Source organism: Numida meleagris, chromosome 3, assembly GCF_002078875.1.
Source record: "Numida meleagris isolate 19003 breed g44 Domestic line chromosome 3, NumMel1.0, whole genome shotgun sequence".
NCBI lineage: Eukaryota > Metazoa > Chordata > Aves > Galliformes > Numididae > Numida > Numida meleagris.
This window is the reverse complement of record NC_034411.1, coordinates 86,319,384-86,337,615: the sequence shown is the minus strand read 5'-3', so window position 1 is coordinate 86,337,615 and position 18,232 is coordinate 86,319,384. Positions and strand designations below refer to the sequence as shown.

The 18,232-nt window shown below is 37.1% G+C and overlaps 1 long non-coding RNA gene across 1 annotated transcript; it reads left to right on the top strand.

Annotated features, from left to right (window-relative positions):
• LOC110396925 lies at nucleotides 4,379-17,056 on the top strand. The gene is made up of 3 exons (XR_002437368.1): nucleotides 4,379-4,571; nucleotides 9,126-9,213; nucleotides 13,745-17,056. It is a non-coding gene; the product is annotated as an uncharacterized LOC110396925 (long non-coding RNA).

The following is an 18,232-nucleotide window of genomic DNA, read 5'->3' as shown; positions in this document are numbered from 1 at the left end:
TTATATGCAACTATTTGGAAGTGTTCTAATAAAGCATATAATTTTTTAACTTGCTACCAATCCTGAGTTTTCAGGCCTACGGTTCTTTTGACACAAGAATGGAACTGTTCAAATTTCCTGTGCAAACTATATCATCAAAGTAATCCCAGAACCATGAAAATTTTCGTACCAGCATTTGGTATCTTTCTATTCTTATGCAACTGCAATCACTCTACAAATATGACTTTCATTTTGTCAGGTGAAGAAGAACAAATGCAAATGAACCAACAGTAGAAGTTGTGTTTCTGCCTATCATAAAATATATCTGCTCCTTGTGGCAAATATTGAATTTTATGGTGAGCAATGTCAAAATGATCTCTCTGTCCCTTGTGAATTTGTACTCACTAGAAAGAAAATGCCTTTAAAAAAAGAAAACGCCTTTAAAAAAAAGAAAACACCTTTAAAAAAAAGAAAATAAAAGAATGAAAAGCAGGAAAGATAAATAGAGAGGAACTCTCAATTTACTCTTCAACTTACTCTTCTTACCCCTTTCTCTCACTGAAGTTTTTATCCTGATTGGCAGAACAGACAAAGAATACCCTTCAAAGCCATAAGCTGTTTCAGCATATTTTCTCCCATGCGAGCAGGTGAAAGATATCTTCACTGAAGACAGACATTAACCAGAACAAAAAAAGTCATTTAAATGCCATTCTATTTTTAGATCAAGACATAAGCATTACTTACAGGACTTATAGGTTTGTTTTTAAAAGCCTTGGCATTAGTCCCTATAGATATGTTACTCTTCTCCTTCCAGTGCCTTAGCAGAGCATGCATTCCTATAGTCTCAGTCCAATTAGGTGGAATATGTAAGGGACAATATATGAATTCTACTCTTTTTTTCTCTCAAAGAGAATATTTATACTTCACTCATAAGTATGCTACTGGAGTTTAGGAATTACTGTAATCTTTCTATTGTTTCTTTTCATTCATTTTTTATGTCTTTTGTAAGTTAAAAAAAGTTTTGACATAGAATCACAGAAATCACAGCATGGCTGAGGTTAGTAGCATCTTCTGGAAGTCACTTGGTCCAATACTCCTGCTCAAGTAGTGTTGGAAATATCCAAATAATTGATCAGGACGGTATCTCTGATAAAAGCAGATTTTATTCGCAATTGCAATGGCGGGCGTCCTGCAAGCAGGCGCGCCACAGAAAGCAGTGTTACATCTTTTATGCCCTATTACCCGACGCTTATCTTTTCCTCCCCTGGTTCCTCATTGGCTGAGTACTTCAGGTTCACAATCTTCCCGACGCTCAACTAAACATAAAGATACTGGTTGAACATAAATTGTTGCTAGCTAAGCATGTATATTGCTAATTAATTAACTTCTAACTCTTGCTTACTCAGCACCCAGTCATTATTTCTGGACACCTGTTGATTCTTGGATAAAGATAAGCGTGGAAGGAGGATAGAGGGAAGCATCCTGAGGCCTGCCTGTTGTATCCCTCCCCCAATCCTAGAGTGAGACAATTTGGCCTTGTGTGGAGGCCCTGGCTTCTTTGATATTTGATAAACCTGCTATTCTTTTGCTGAGGGCCTCTTAGCAAAACAGAATAACCTTACAATATGCTTTTAGTCTAAAATACAGAAGCTGGGGTCTTAGTACTTATTAATTACTTCATCTACTTACTAAGCATGCATCAATATCTAAAGGATAGTTGATGAAAACAATCAGAGACCCCCCTTTCAATGAAATAAAGAGAACCCCAGAAAGAATTATTAGTATCAATAAAGAGACCACAAAATAAAGTAAGAATCTTGTTAGTTCTATATGCAGAAGCAACATTCAATTCCTACAGTAGGAACACCCAGCACAGGTTGTCCAGAACCACACCCAGGCAGCTTTTAGAGATCTCCACGGAAGAGACTCCACAGTCTCTCTGGGCAACCTGTGCTACTGTTCAATTACCTACACCATAAAGAAGTTTTTACTGATGTTCAGATGTCACCTACTGTGCTCCAGCCTATGTCCACTGCCTCCTGTGCTGCCAGTGGGAACCACTGAAAAGATCCTGGTTCCACCTTCTTTGCATCTTTCCATCAGGTATTTGTATAGAGTCGTAACATTCACCTTGAGCAAGTCTCTCAGCATTTCCTGGTGTGTGAGGTTCCTCAGTTCCTTAATCATCCTCATGGTCCTTCCCTGGACTCTCTCCAGTATCTCTCTGTGCCTTAGGAAACTCTTGGTAGACAATAAACAGTCCTTTCTTTTACTTACTGCATCCTCACCTGTTAACATATACCAAAGAAAATCAATTTTAGCAAGGTCAAGAAAAACAGCTGTTAGAAGACATAGGTTTAATAGTAAATTATGTCCTGTTTGATATTTCTATGAAGATTACAAGATATAGGAAGACCCTAGTTCAACTGCTAGAGAAATTGTGTCCTAGACCTCATATTTCATGGGTGAATCCTAAATACATTAAAACATGAGATAAATGCTTCTTATCTTCAAAAATTTTGTTTGTTCAGAGTATGAAGAGAAGTGAATCTGTGTCTTTACAGGCAATATGACTGATGAGAATTGGCTTGAACCATAATGTCAAATCCTGCTGCTGTTAATTATCTGCTTTTGAAAGTGTGAGTCTCAGCAGAAAGAAATAAGGCATTGTAGAACTAAGCCAGTACATGACAAGAGCTACCTTAGTGTCACTTCAAGGCTCAGAGAGAAAAAATAAAGTACCTTAATTTAACTCATGATAAATTGGTACAAATCTATTATGAAAAGGAAAAAAAAAAAAAAAAAGCAAGTAATATTTTCCTAATCTATAGCTGTCCACAACAGTTGTTTTTGGATTACCAGATAATCCATTGTTTCCAAAACTTAAAGAACTCTTTGTTTTCTAAAAATGGATAGATAAAAAGTTTACTGAGATCTCTTAAATTCCTTTTGCTATACTTGTGCATGTAATTGTCAATATGTAGTTAAACTTATCAGCTGAAAAACTTTGGTCTAAACTAAAAGAATTTTGCTTTATCAATTTAAGCTCTTGCTTTCCAATCTGTTCTATAGTGAAATGAAAGATGATTATAACTTTAAGTTAATCACTTCAAAAATGCATATTCTGGAAATATTTTTAACTATATGTATATTACAGAAGTGATCTAAAAAAAAAAGCTCAACTTTGTAAAATTTTTCTTTTGTCACTTCTTTTAGTTTGTTTTGTTTCTATCCAGTCTTAGAAGCTGTAGCTTACAAAGAAATGATAGGATGATCAACATTTTAAATTAAAATCTAAAATTAAAATTAAAATCTAAAAAAAGTCTAAAATTAAAATTAAAAACTAAATCTAAAATTAAATTTATACAGAGCCTCTTTGCACACATTTCCTTCTGGACACAAGGAGATTTATTGCTTTTTTATGGTTATCTTGGGTACCTTCTTTCCCTGTAGGTGATTTAAGTGTACAAGTACATTAAGATAAGAAATATTAACCATCTTCCCGCATAATAAAATCCACCAAATTTTTGTTCATGGACCTCTTCAATATGATTATGCTTTCAGCAGTACTGGTAATGTACCCAAAGATATTTTTTTTCTCCTTATTAGTAGAACCTTTGGGGAACATTAATCTCCAGAATAATTGAGAAACACTGGCTAAATTGTTAGTTTTAAATGACACATTAGTAGCTGTCATTTAAATTGATAGTTTGAGCTGTAATTGAGAGTAACAGTCAGAAGGTAACTACTCTATCACTGAATTTTTAGTGCTTTATTAAATTACTGATCTGATGCAATTCTGCACCTGGCTGTGGTGTATAACCACGAGCTATCAGAATCTTTTTGCACATAAGGGTAGAAATTGTGATTGTAATCCTCTCAATCATAAAGCTTTATATTCTGACTTATTTTGCTTCTTTTGCTGAATTCTGGATGGATGCATGGTTGGAAATGCCTTGCTCCTATCTACCTGTCATCATCTCTGCACATTTTGCTGTCTGACCTTCAAATGCTTAGGTCTTGCAAAGAATCAATAATCATTTCTTACACAGAAGGCAAACAGAAAATATTAGGAAGATTGGGAAAGCATTACAGAATTCCTTGCAGAATGTGGTACAAACCTCATCACTTTGCTGGTGCTTTTTTTTTGGTTCAATGTTTTGGAAAACCAAGAATATAAGTTATTTAAATTAATTACACTCATAAACATTATGTAAAAAGGAGGAAAATACACTTAAACTCTGCCTTGTTTCTATATACTGTTATGAATGAGCTTTCTTAAACAGCTCATCATATTAGATCTTTTCACTATCTATAGACACAGCCTATTTCTAAAAACTGTTACCTGTGCTGTTATATTTATAGAGACTGTAGTAGAAATGCTAAGTCACAGCTTGAACCAGTGATTAAGCCCTCAGCAGGAAGGTAGGGCCAACCCAGGGGAATTCAGGTGCATGCAATGCACCTGACTGACTGGAAAGGGTGAAGCCAGGATCCACTCTGTCCCAGACCTCAATTAAGGGCTGGCAGAGGAGGTGATGGTATCTCATTTGGTATCCTGCCTACGTGAGGACCTTCTAGGCCTTCTGAAGGTAAGCAGCTTCTTTCTCTTATTTTCTGTACACACTGTTATTGCATGTGAGTGGATCCTTGCTTGCTGTGGCCTGGAATCTTGCTGCTCTGCTGTCTTGTGCTTTCTATCATGTTACAGAGACACTTATAGCAAATATTCTGACAATATTTTACCACTGTGAATTCTGATACTAGAATGCCTTCATTCCAGTATGCAGGTTGACTTATAGTGTGTATTTTATAAACAGAAGCGGCTGCAGAAATCACTAGCTTATTAAACTAAATAACAACGTGGGTATTGACAATTGTTTTTAACAGTAATTTTCTGAACTTAATGCTCATCTATGTACAACTAACTCTTCCTAATGAGAAATAAAAACAGCAGTAGAATTTAGTTTGATGTTTAGGTATGATTTTAATATTAAATGTTATTCATAGCTCTTATTTCAAATTCAGGTTGGCCTGAGCTGTGATTTTCTTTTTAGGACCTATGGATTTTGAATTCTCCCTATAAATTTTATAAGTAGTTTCTGTCACAGATTAAAAAAACAAACATGTCTAATACAGAGTCTCAAATTAAATTCACAGTATAGTGTGATAGGGCTTATTAGATTTGCTCATTCTGTGACATTATTTATACAGTAAGCTTTCTCTGTGCACCTGAATAAAGCTAGAATCTTTCCCTGCTTCGAGTCCTTTGGGTTTGTAGAAGAATGAAATGTGCACAACTAAGAGAAGATTTAGTCCAATAATCTCTTAAATAAGTGATATAATACAGGGGATAGCTTAAATTTCTATTTGACAGAGTCTTAAAATTATTACTGGCATTGGTATTAATGTACTAGACTGAACTATTTAACAGGACCTTTTCTATTCAGTGTATTAATTGTTAGCACAGGGTCTAATGCTCTGGGGCTCCAAAACTAATGTGTCATGATTGGAGCACATTTATATTTAGTAACTGTAGAATTTGAAATCGTAATTAAACCTTTTTTATGGTAAATCTGTTAAGTAGTGCAGTAATCAAATGTCTATCTCCGAGGGAAAATAACGTAGTTATTTTCTAGCATATAGCTGCTGAATATCAAAACATGGTTTTCCTCTATCATATCAAAATAATTCCTTCTGTAAAAATGTATGCTAGATAATAGTAGAGGAGTTGTTTTGTTTGTTCTGACTCTAAGATTTCTTCAGTGCTAGTAAGCACCAAAACTAATAGAGGCTAAATGTGTGTATCCACAGAGTGGTGACATGCTGGAATGGGCTGTCCAGGGAGGTGGTTGAGTCACTGTCCCTAGAGGTGCTCAAGGAATGTTTAGATGCAGTACTAAGGGATATGGTTTAGTGGAAAATATTGGTGGATGATTGGACTAGATGATCTTGGAAGTCTTCTAACCTTGGTGATTCTGTGATTTGAGATAAGCTGGGATCCATTTTACATAGGATCTTTGTTGCTTCTTGGTCCTTCTGGAGGTTTTTTTGAGCACTAAGTTAATGTCAAAGAAGATGTGATCTTCATAGTCTGCTAGGGAGTTCATAGAGTAAAGAATGATGGAAGGTGCTGGTATTTTGTATCCCTTGTTTTTTGTTTGTTTCTCACGGGCATTAGTATTCATGCATATTCTGCTCCTGGTCATATCAGTGATTCACATTTGTGCTGTTGGGTCACAGGTTCAACCCCTTGCTCAGCCCAGCATCTCTCTCTTTGGCCCAGCAAATGGTTCCACTCCTTAAATGAGAAACTGAAATAGATGATCTCCAGTGTTTTCTTCAAACCAACACTTGTCCTATCACTTTATTTTCTTGGAACTGCCAATGCAGTGGAAGTTTCAGTTGATTTCTTAAAGAAAAGGGATGAAAACTTCTATCAAGAGATCTGAATCTGACATTGTTTTCTTTTAACTTATAGACCAGATGTTTCAAGGCGTTGCATTTTAGGTGAATATCTTGCAAATTTGAGAAAAGAATATTATTCTGACTTCATTCCTATATCTAGGAGATAAATGTGAAAAGTCACTGAATTGCAAGCTGTGGTATATAAGTGCTTTTCCTTTTTGAGCACAACTTGAGGCATGTTGTCTGCTGTTATCAATACTTCAAAGGAGTGGAAGATGAGTATTTTTTTTTTTTTTTTTACTTGGAAATGCAGTGGTCACAGTTCACTACAAATAATTGACAAGTGTTTGTAGATTAGCTCCTTGGTCCAGCAGGAAACTAAGATGCTCTTTGACCAGTTCATCACTGTACACTGCCTACTGTTGTTAAGGGACACAGTGTCCAAATCCTTTCCTACTGTCATGGTTTTATGATGTTCAGTTATTGGTATTCCACATCATAACATCATGTAGTGAATGTACCTGGTTCTCAGAAGAAAAGGACTACTACGTTCCCCAAGGTACTTTGCTCCTCTGTTACCATTTCTGGACAGAGGGAAAAGATAAAAACTTGCAGATCACGAGACCTCGTCCCTCTTTCCACCCGTCTCTCGTCCTGGCAGCACCTCGTTCTCCAGCCGTCTTATCGTCAGTAGTAGAGTAAGGCCTACCTTGATTTTGGATATTCTCTCTCTCTGTATTGGATTTATCAGCTTAAATTGTAATTATATTGTATTATAGTGTGTTGTTTTGCATTCCGATATCTTATTTATATTGTATTATAGTGTGTTGTTTTGCATTCCGATATCTTATTTAGTAAATTAGTTTGTTTCTCCTCAATTGTTGCTGCTGTTCTTTGCTCTCAGGGCCATCTCCTTACCTTTTTTCCCTTTTTCCCTTTCCTGTGGCGTGGGTCCGTCAGTCCCCCATCCCATTCGTCACGGAACCAGGCCGAACGCCCGTAAACCGCTGACAGCTACTTTTATGGAGAGCATTTAGTCAGTAGAACTAGTGAACTGAGTTTGCTCCTAGCTACTTTTCTAGCAAAACAGAGACTCTATCCTCTTCTCACTCTTTCTATTCCATTTAAAATTCTCAGTATGCGAAATCACTCTTCAGAGCTCTAGGCAACATCTAGAACATTAAAATCTCAACTACATATTGCAGAAAAAGATATAAGTTCTTTTAACATTAAGTATGCCTTGATTGTACGCTATTAGTCTGAAGTGATTTCTTAACGCTAAATGGTACTGTGATGGTGACTGTCAGGGAGCAATTTTAAATGATTTAATATATAAACATCTCCTGAGAGTTTATATTTTGTCTGGCAGCCTGGACTGTAAAACAGTTAATAAGCTCTGTGCTTAGAGTTAACCATGGTAATGCCAAAAGGAACATATGAAATGAACTTGAAAGAATTTTGGCTCAGCTGTCATTGAGGTGTAGATTTACTTGGTACATCATTTATATATAGACTACTGGCACACTATGTCTTTTCTCTGCAGAAAAATCTAGCAACTTGTATATAAATATTTCCATTTTACATTCTTGCTTTTCTTTATTTTGGATGACTTTCTTGACTTTCCAAGATCACTTCTGAGAAGGAACACAAATACTATATTGACATGGTCCATGCTTTGTAACTGCAAGACATCCCGGGAGCCTACATTTATTACTGTTTATTACTGTATGCTCACCGCTTTCTCATGAATGTTATTTTCATAATAGACAGACACAGAAAATCTATTTTGCACGGTTTAATGGAACTTGACAACAACATTTAAGCTTGCCCAGGAATAATTACCTCCACACGATCTCACACTCTAATTCTTCCTTTGAATTGCAGTTAAACTGATAGCTGTTCTGTTCACTTGTAGCAATATAGGTCCACTTTGGTCAAACCATCTATGTAGTTGATGTGATCTGGCGGTATTCCACTTCATATTTCAGTTCACGTTAGTACTGCATAAACTCATGATTTAAAAAAAACTGAGACATGCAGTATCAAGACAATATTGTTGGAGCTGATATTTACCTGACAGGTGGGGGGGGAGGGGAGAGATTGTTAACAGACTTTCCCTCAAATTAGTCTGCTTATGTTTAAGCTCTATTAGAATTGATAGAAGACCCTCTGCTGCACAATAATTCCAGCAGTCATCTGAAATAGCGGAGGGGGGGAAATGAAATTACTTCTGATAAAGGTGTGGAATAAAAAAACTGGAGTAACTATAACTGGTATGGCGGGAGAGTGGAAGAGTTGATGCACAGAGTGATAGAATTGTTTAGTAGCAACACATCTAGGTACAACAGTTCACGGAATATAGCGGCTGTGACCAAATAGTTCTGCATATGTTCTCAGTGCAAAACTTTTTCAAGAATACAAGTATAGTTAAAATTCTTTTAAATAAAAAAAGAGTAGTTAGGTCTGAAAATAAAATGTAGCTCTACTGCCACATGTGATACCATTGCAGTTAACAATAAACCCATACATGTTGTCAGACTGGTGTCCATGCTTTAAAAAGAAAAAGGAAAAAAAAAAGCTAAAATTTACAAGACTTAAAGGGGGGAGGAATTTACAGCAATCGTTTAGAAATGACTAAAAGGTTTTGAATCATGATACTTTAAAAATTAATTTTGTCTATGTCTGAGAAGAACTGCGGAAGATAACCAGATTACACTGTGTATTATCTTTATATATAGGAAAAAGCCAGGTTCTGCAATCACACTGTCCTGTGAGGGAAAAGCATAACAACTGAATTCTACCAGCAGACGACAGAAAAACAAATAAGTAAGTGGATAATTGAAATTGAGAAACAGGCTTTGAATAATGAAGGTGTAAGGCTTCTCATACAAAATGCCAGGTTAAATAGTGAATTCTCCTTCTCTTGTTGTCTTGAAATGAAAGATTTGCTTTTCCAGGAGGAAAAAAAAAGTTTAGATTGAATTCAGTGCGCAAGAGTGAAGTGCAATGACCTATAAATCTTTCTGGGTCTCCATATGATTGACATGAATCCATGGAGGCTATGCAAATAAACTTATGATCATACAGGTGGTTTTATCGTGTTTAATATCATGGTGAGACTTGTATTTCTCCACAGAAGGAAAGGTACAAAATCATGATTGAGAGAGAACAACTGTCTTCTTGCTGAGGTAGCCAGGAGTCCCAGATCATAATGTGCACAAGAATATGAAGCATAACAACACTTTCTTTTTACAGTGCCAGAATACTGTTATGCATGCATGAAGAGGTGATTGCAGCAATAAGTGGAAGGAGGGCTCTGCAGCATGTAGTGAGGTTTGACTGATCCATGGATTTATCATTTGTGGTTGTTAAGTGTCAGTCAAGTCTGATCCATTTAAAGGTCATCAGCAATGAGCAGTCCTCAGATTACCATACTCTTCCCTGTCTAAACATTCTACAAATGACTGCAGCACTGTTGGAGGCTTCCCACTGGAAACACTGCTCTCTGTGCCCTGTCCTTTGTTTGGCATACATATATTTACAAAGGGATTTGGATGAATAAGGAGCTGATAAATCTCATAGAGAATTGAGGTACCATATTCTGCCACTGTCTTTGTCTCAGGACTGTGAATGATTTTAGTTGGATATAATTATGCAATAAAAAAGTGCCATATGTCTGATTACAGTTTAGGAATAGTCCAGGGTAGAAAAAAGGATCTAATTCTGAAAAAAATTTTGTTCAGTTTCCAACTAATACATATGCCACAGAAGTTGCTTGTAGTATTACTGGATTACTGTAACTATCCCAGCCAAACATCCAAACTGACTTTCTGCTTAAACTTGTGTTTTTAAGTCAGGAAAACAATACTTTCCCTTAAGTCCCAAAGTGCAAGTAACCATGATAGAGAACATCAAGACTCCTTAAAATGCTGCACAAGCAACTCTTATAACTACACAGGTAGTAGGGGCAATGGCTAACAAATATTGTCCTGAGCCTGCTGTGAAAAATGCAAATTTTATATCACCTGTGAAATAAAGATTGAAAATCACCTAGCTATTTTTATTCAAGTTTCTGTATATTAATCATCAAATAAGAAACGGAAATAATTCCTGGAACAAACATAGGAATGAAGAATCCCCATCTCCAGGCTAGTTGCCCCAGTAATAAGGATAGAGGTAATTCTTCTCACTGGACATTTCTCAGTCCTTTTTGTCATGAATCTATTCTTCTGTGCTGCTGCTTAGTGGTACAATTTGAACAGGAGAGATAGAAATTAACAACAGTTAAATAGTTAGAGCTCATTCTGGGGAGATTACCTTTAAAATGAAGAGACTTGTATTTAAAATACATGTCTCTTGAAGTGAATACTCTTCCTCTATTTATAAAGATGTGTACAACTACACAATTTTAAAGAGAGTATATCAAACTCTTCTGTTGCCTCAGTTTCTACAAATGATGCTCTTTAAGTCTAACATAAAGTGGCAAAAAGAAAAGGAGAACAGGGAAGAGGAGAGAAGTTCTTTACTTTTTTTTCCCTCCATGCAAGGAGGAACTAAGAGAAGATTTTTTTTCACACATCTTAAGTGCTCTTACTTAGTTCTTTCCGATGATGCAGGTTTTTTTTTTTTAATCAGTTTTTCAGAAAAAATGAAGTCATAGTTGTGCATTACTGAGAACAGACCCGTTATGAGATGAAAATCTAAGCATGGTGTGACAATCTAAGCTAGCCCATAGTGAGAGGCAGCTAAATTAATTGACAGGTTCTAATTCTACTCTGGCTTTTTCTCATCCTGATATTTTCTGTGCTCCTGTAACAGATCTTCTGAGCCTCTTCCCTCAACCTTTCTTCATAAGAGAGGTGCTCCAGCCCTCTGATCATCTTGGTGGTCCTCCTCTGGACCTGTTCCAAGAGCTCTGTGTCTTCCTTGTACTGGGGGCCCCAGGCCTGGACGCAGTACTCCAGAGGAGGCCTCACAAGAGCCGAGCAGAGTGGGACAATCCCCTCCCTCTCCCTGCTGGCCATTCCTCTTTTAGTGCAGCCCAGCTATAGCTATCTTAATACTGTTTTTAATGTATTTATCAGTGTCTTACGGTTGAGGAAACATTTTCCTCGGCTGTGCTTATGATACATACCCTTTCCAAAGCATGTGTTGCTAGAAAACAGTTTCAATAGAGCAAGTGTTTAATGTGACAAGACTATAAATTATGTAAGCTTCATGGTTCTATGATGTGAAGTGAAAGGAGTGTGCAAGAACCATTTTGTACCATGACTGTACTCATTACCCCATTAAGTAGTGTGTAATGCAATGACCAACTACAGTGCTAACTTGTTGCCTCAAATTTAACGTCTTGCAGAACTGCATACTTGAAATAAAAATAAAATTGTAACTACAGAAAACAGTGAAATGTGCATTTCACAAAAAAGAGCAGGTGTGCACCCATACTGCAGAACACCTCAAAGGCCTCAAGCTATCACTGACCTTTGGTTCAAAGTGAATTCCCTTTGATGCTGGAGCTTGAGTTTCCAGACTACTTACTACTCATCTCATCTCTATTCCATTTCTGTCCCATGAGGATAATCTAAATAGCTCCTGAAATATTCAAGCAAACATATAAAGAAATATCAACATTTCCCAGAAGCTCTACTTACTGTATTACCGTATTTTTCATTCATGAACTTTGCTCCACTCAAGTTACTGTTGGTTTGTTTTCACTGGTAATTATATTGTCATGTGTAATTAGATCAATAATACTGTTATCTACTGATTGTTTATTAGCAAAATAATGCTATCTTTCATTACTGACATAATGCTAAATTTAAAAATGCTTTACAAGTGCACTTTTCTTATCATACATATGTATATATGTGAATAGTATTCATTCTTGGTCTTCTATTTCAGCTTACTTTTGATTGCTGTGTTGTGTATTCTTCAAACAAAAAAAGTAATATTTTAGGAAGCCCGAAAAGTGGACCTTTATGTAATGATAAGAAAGGAATTATCTACAATGTCATGCACATTAAATTCAGAACCATTGATTGTCCAAAAATGCTGCATGAAATCTGAAAGGTGCTCTATCAATAAAAATATGTGCAGAAAAGGTAGATATGCAAAATATGGAGTTATTGTATGAGCTGAGTGTTGCAGGCAGAGAAGTAGAAGCATGCAAAGTAAGATATAACTGACACTACATGCCTTGAACCTAGAAATAATCACCATAAAAAGCATAGCAAGAAGCAGAGCACAAGCATTTTCAGCACTGTAATGCTGCTAGGAGTAAACCATTAAAAGCATTTTGTAATGCAGCAAAGCATAAAAGCCTGACTATATAAACAATACGTAACAGAAAAGGGATACATGATGACTTTTGTCTCCACTGCGCCCTAGAGGACAGTGAACATCAAAGCATGTTCAAGTATTAAATCCAGCAAGATACAAAAGGTACAATGGAAGCTAGATGAAAACAGAAGAAATCCAACAAATCCAGGTGTTGGAAGCATCAGAAAGGCTGAGGAAGTTGTAAAAGGGTTATAACATGAGGGGGGAAAAAAACAGAGAACACTTCTAGAACAGTGAAAATAAGTAAAATCGTTCAGCTTAAATTCTTAACGAATGTCTTTCTGCCACTGGAATCTGAGGAGGAGAGGCAGCTGGAGAAAACTTTTATATCTGCCTCCTGAGTTGTCCTGTACAGCCCACACAACAGACTTGACACAACAGACTTTGTTCACTTGCAGGTCCCAGAGCAATATCGGGCCAAGAATCACAGATCTGTTTGGCATACAATCTAGGAGGAAAAACCTCCTGACTTTAGACAAAATTTTGGCTATCATACAGTAAGTTTAAGTATATTGGAAGAACTTACAGCAGCACAGGTGATAGGATCGAAGGGAAGCTGTGTAACTCTATGATTTGATCAGAGTGCGAATGATGGGTACATATTTAGTGATGTGCAAATTCAAAAACAAGACTACAGCAATTGCTGACAGTGTTATGATTTTTTCTAGCAATTATATTACCACTAAAAAATTTACTTTCCCCTGTAATGGGTTAGCCTTTGCCAGCTACCTGGTGCTGAAAATACATAAAAGTTCATGGGTAGAGACAGGGAGATAACTTGCCAATTACTGTAATGGATAAAACATACCATACCTGGGGAAAATTAATTTATTACTAACTAAAACGGATTTGTGTATTTAAAAAAAAAAAATTCCAAACAGCACCTCCTCCCTGCCCTCTTTAGGCTCAACTGCACTACTTCAGTCCTGACTCCTGAGCAATGCAGGGCAACTTGGGGGCAATGTGGTCAGGATACAGTGGTTCTTATCAGCTGTGTCTTCCCTATTGTATCTTTCAGCTCCAGTGTGGACTGCCCATCAATGTAGTTCCTTCATGAAATATTCAGCTGCCCTGGTTTGGGTTTCTCCACTGGCTGGAGAGTTGATATTTGCTCCACCATGGTCCTTGCAGTCCTCTCTATGTGCTGCACAGGGACAGCCTGCTCCATCACAATCTTCTCCATGGATTGCAGGGAAATCTCTGCTCCAGCACCTGAAGCACCTCCTCCCCCTCCGTTTTTTCTTTACTTTATTTGCTCTTTTATCCTCTACTTCTCTACCTTTCTGGCACTTTATCCTCTTTCTTAAATTTCCCAGAAGTGCTGCCACCTTGGCTGTTGGGCCTAGCTGTGTCCTGTGGTGGGGCCTTCGGAGCCAACTGGAACTGGTTGTGTGGCTGTGGCTGGCATGGGGCAGCTCCACCCTTGTCTCATGGAGGATGTCTGCAGCCCCTGCGTGTGTAGCACTGCCATTCCTTTCCTGGGACTTGGATGTTAATAAAAAGGATAGGACTATTGTATCATAGCTACATGTTTAGTCACAGATCTGATTAGGGGGCCCTGGATCATATTGCTGTGTGTAATGTGAAGCCAGAGGTCACCTACTGCTTTCTTGTGGGGCTCACTGGCTGATGTAGAGGGCCTGTGATGCTACAGACCAGCTTATATATATATTTTCTGTGTTAAGAGTAACATTTTGGCCCCTATTGTAATGGATACGCTATTGTGCTTGTGGGGGGGGGGGAGATGTTGTTTTTGCATAACAACAGAATGTTGTGAGAGTAAGGGGATGTGTCTCAGAGCTTATGATACAAGTTATGTTTCTGCTTGCGGTTAGGCCGAAAGAATAGAGTATGTGCATTCTTGAGATAACAGGAAGAATGCTAGTATGAAATAATAAGGGTTGTGTTAAAAATGTTTGCAAGGACAATTAGATGGTAAAAAGGAAAAGGGAGAACAGAGATTGGGCAGGGGGGAAAGGATTAGATTCCTTTGCAAAATAAGATCTGGAAAGAAGAACTGGTTCAAGAAATTTATCTTGCTGGTATATGGCAGGAGATGCTAGCTTAGCACCTGTAAATCTTGTTTGCTTGACAGAACAAAGAGCGATGGACACTGTCAAACAGCATGCCAAGATAGCTCTAGTTGAGCAAAACAACAAACTCTGAATCCAGATTACAAAGCATGTATAAACAAAGGAAAGCAAGTGGGTGCCTACTGCAGAGGGGATGAGAGCATGATAAGCAAACTGAGAAGAATGTGAATCCCAAGTACCTTAACCAGTGGGGAAAGGGGAAAGGGCTCATTTGCTGTCAGATAATGGGGAATACAAACAGCTGGTTCTTTCCAGTGTGGTGTGCCTACCCTGTAGGTCACCTGTTCTTGTAAAAGCATAAAATGTGATTCATAGCAAATTCCATCTGAGCCTGGGCTATTAGACACAAGCATTTCTCACGTGTTTCAGTGCAGCTTTATGGAGTGTGATGGGGTTGTTATTCCTAAGGTGGATCTCCAGGTTGAATTCATAACACAGTATTTCCAAAACTGACATTTTTACTTCTGAGTTTTGGAAGTTAAATAAGATGCATCTGCTGGAGCTGGACTGAATGTTTTAATGTTCTAGAAAAATAATTATTGTACCCACAAAGTGTATTGTTACTTCAAATACACATGTATAAATATATGTAGTATATAAGTATTGCAACACTTGTTGGAATATTTTCATATCTACTCAAACATACCGTTCATAGGAGACATCTTGAATGGAAAGAGATTTTCACAATATAGTTTAGACATAAGCTCTTGAACAGTCTTCATTCACAGTTGCTGACAAATGGACTTTTAATTAGATGAATTCTGCAACACCTGTGGCCTGGAGAAGCCTTGCCACCTTTTATAGAGTTGCTGTGTAATCCAAAGTGATGAGGATTTGGCATGAAAATCTAGTACTGTCTCCAGGATATCTCTGATTTATTTTGATTTATATGAAAGCTAAAAATTGAGCTCATAAGAAGCTTTAAGTGCCCTTGACAAAATAAATTCTAAGGGCAGCAATCTGAAATAGCCTACAATAAATTGCCCTTTTTTCAATCAGCTTCATATATGATCAGTACAATTACAGATCTGTTCTTTCCATAGCAAATATCACGAAAGAAAAATCTTTCAAAGGTAATGCTAGATGGCAGTGTGATATGGTAGGAATATAATATTAGTAGCTCCATAGTTTTGCAGTACCATTTCAATCCTTTTCTGTATGCCAAATACCTCTTCATGCTTTCTTTGTATAAGGCCACTGTTCTCAATGAAGTTACAGAAGGGAATGCATGGGTTCAGGTCTAACATCAAATGCATTTGCATTAAATCTCTGTCCCATCTTATTTGTAAAATACAGTGATTTTCCTGGCTATCATGTGGAGCAGATATTTGCCTTTAAGATTCTTTTCCTCCTCAGGCAGGTGTGGAGTATCCATGATAAAAATACATGGCAACAGTTTGTGGCTTTGTCCTTGAAAGCAGCAAAATGGCATTTATGTGCATATGAAGGACAGATGCAATCAAACTGGTGGTGGAGCTGCCCACTTAGAGGTGACTAGGAGCACGTACCCCCCTCCAGCCGATGTCAACAGGAGAAATCTTTCTGCTCCTTGTCACTCCCTGATGTTAACTCAGTGTCTTATAATTTGCTGTGGGTACTAAGAAAACAAATATTGCACTAAACATTTTTATTGCCTTTCAGACATATATTGTTACCTCACATGGTTGAGAATCTTAAACAATGCTTTTTGTTGCCCTAATGTTTAGTGGCTTTTAAATAATCTGTCAAAATATTGTCTTTTGCATTGCTGATGTTTCTTTATCCAGAAGCACAGTTTGATTATGCCTTTGCTTGTGAACACAAACAAATCAATCTGTCTCTCACAAGAAGTATAGAGAAGTCTAAAAATTATCCCTTGAGTAAGAGACTGAAAAAATAAGAGACAAGTGAAATAACCTAATAAACCACGAACCGATATGGGGAAAAAATACTTTCCCCTGGTATTGGAGCTATCAACAGAAAAAAACTGAAACTTTAATTTTCTTCAAATAGAAGATGTCAGTGATGGAAAAGCAAACATATTTTTGCTTATAGTTTTTTTTTTACCATGGGTACTATTGACTTGATGAGCAAGAAGGTACTGTAAATATCTATTTTTTAAGTAACTTTTGGATCCTGTCATCACAGTGCAGTATGCTGCAACTTGATCCTTCTTGCATGTCTCTTCCATTACAATTTATTCAGATGTCAAAGCTAGAAGCTTCCAGCTCCTACCTAAGCCTGAATCTTTTTTTTTTTTTCCCCAGATGAAAAAAACCTAAAATTAGTTGCTGGTGTATGCCTACAATGCCTACTACCATCAGTAGTCCTATTCTAGCTTTAAGTAAGTTATTGTAGATGCAGTCTCACTGCAGCACTGTGGCAAACTACACCTTCCAGATTTGTGCAGCACCTGCATTGATTTCTAGTTCTTGAGCTATCTCACTTGAAGCTGAGTATCCCTGCACAACAGTACCTACCTGAAGTGTCAACTCCTTAGCAACAGCCTTGTGAAGGCAGCAGTCTGCTTGCTCACAGAGGAGAGGCCATCAGTGCCCCATCCGGCATTTTGCCAGACGAATTACTAGGACAAACAGCACTCTAGCTTGAAAACTTAAGTAGCTGAATTGTACCAGCATACAACACCCACTGCTTCTTCCTGAGCATCAAATGAAATAAGGAAAATGAGAATCATTTTCTGATTACAAATGCAATGGTAGCACCAGTGGCATCAATTCATAATTTTTCATGATATTAAGACATGTTTTGCCTTGTCAATGAATAGTTACAAGAAAGCCATGCGATACAGTGAGAAATTAAAGAAAAAATTCTTAAGTTCTAAAGAGCTGTGTGTATGAGATTCTATCTGTGTGATAACATGGCAGTGGTCATTAATCACATTTAATTAAATTTTGCTGCGGTATAAATCTGACCATTAAGTCATGCACAGATCAGTTAACTGGGTGTTCAACAGCCCTGTGATTAATATGGCTAAATATCATGCAAAAAAGTCATATAATGTATTCATAATTAAAGAAATCCTTATTTATCTTTTAAAACAAAATAAATATTTCATCAACTTTCTACACAAGTTTTAAATGTACTCAATCTATTTATCATTTTAAATTATTACTGCTGTAGTCATATGGTAAACATTCCTTATTTGTGAAGGAAGTTATAGATAACAAAGGCTCATGGTTTTTAAAATGTTATGTCCTATGGTGACTGCAGAAGATTTTGAAGTATTCTGCAGTAGTGAAAAGTAGCTATATCCAACATGGATTCTAGTACAAAGCATCTCAGGCAGCAGAAATTGATACGGGGCACTAGATTTTACTAGGCATATAGTGTGAAGCAGTGCCTAAGAAAGAAAATGTGTGTGATAAATAGAGGAATGAGAAATGGAAGTGTGGAACTATTTTTGATTCACTGTG